The sequence below is a fragment of the Myodes glareolus genome, chromosome 15, assembly GCF_982192425.1.
Source record: "Myodes glareolus chromosome 15, mMyoGla1.1, whole genome shotgun sequence".
Taxonomy (NCBI): Eukaryota; Metazoa; Chordata; class Mammalia; order Rodentia; family Cricetidae; genus Myodes; species Myodes glareolus.
The window spans coordinates 65,748,865-65,749,994 of NC_142040.1; the positions used below are offsets into that span (position 1 = coordinate 65,748,865).

At 45.1% G+C, this 1,130-nt stretch overlaps 1 non-coding gene across 1 annotated transcript; it reads right to left on the reverse strand.

Moving 5' to 3' along the window:
* Positions 1-667: 667 nt before the first annotated feature.
* On the reverse strand, positions 668-854 carry LOC148119714 (U2 spliceosomal RNA). The gene has a single exon (XR_015735063.1). It is a non-coding gene; the product is annotated as a U2 spliceosomal RNA (small nuclear RNA).
* Between the last annotated feature and the right edge of the window lie 276 nt (positions 855-1,130).

The following is a 1,130-nucleotide window of genomic DNA, read 5'->3' on the forward strand; positions in this document are numbered from 1 at the left end:
TTCCAGAGGTCCTGAGTTCAATTCCCAGCAACCACGTGGTGGCTCACAACTCTCTGTAATGAGATCTGGTGCCCTCTTCTGACCTGCAAGCATTTGTGCAGGCAAAACACTGTATACATAAAAAAGAAAAAAAAAAGAAACAACTGTCTTATTGAACTAGGATGACTGCAAGAGGAGATGGGGCAGTGGGGGTGGGAAATAAATCGAAAATAAGCAACTTCTATTTCTTCACAGCATCTCGCTTCAGGAGAACACCCCCCAGCATGAACTGTAAATAACCAGCTCCCCTGATACATGACAACCTACTTGATCTCTGTTCAGCTTTGCAGCACCGCGGGGGAAGAGGGTTGTTAGCAATGACAATAATAAACCCCTCTGAGTCATGGAGCATTTCCACACAGTGATCATGTAAGCTACTGGAGGGGACCAGGCTCCGGCCGAGCAGAATCTTGGTCCAGAGATGTTAAGCCATGTATCAGGGAATGCAGCCCTGGGGCCGAGGACCAGGTGTGTGGACGTCTCCAGACCACGCTGTCCCGATGAGTTGTTCCATTGAGGGAACTCTGCTGTCCCACCAATACTGTGGCTACCGTCACGTCTATAGCTCAGTGCAGCTAAAGCCTGTGGGTCACACAAGATTTTTAATTATACTTGATTTTACTGTAAGATGGGGTATATTGTCCCTAGAGGTACTAAAAAACCAAGCCAATGTGTGGAGTGGACATAACAGGCTACTCTATTTCCCGCCTCCGAAAATGCACTCCCTATCTCATTCTTAGCTACAGGGTGCATCTGATGCTAAACCACAAGAACGGTGACTCCTCTTGGTCTCAGTCTAAGGGCTGAGAAGTGAGATGCATGACTGAGAAAGAAAAACAAACACTCTATGAAGATACACCGCATGCATGGTGCTTTGACATACACATATACTGTGAAATCCAATTAAAATGTTGATGGCCTAGATATAGGTACTGTGAAATCAAATTAAAATTTTGATGGGCTAGATATAGATACATTCTGTTTTTTCAAGCCCTGAACTGATGGATTTGGTGTCGAAGAATCACCATTGAGTTTCTCTTAGCATTTTGGGCAACACATGCAGTGGCTGTTCCCAATTATTAGAGTGGGCA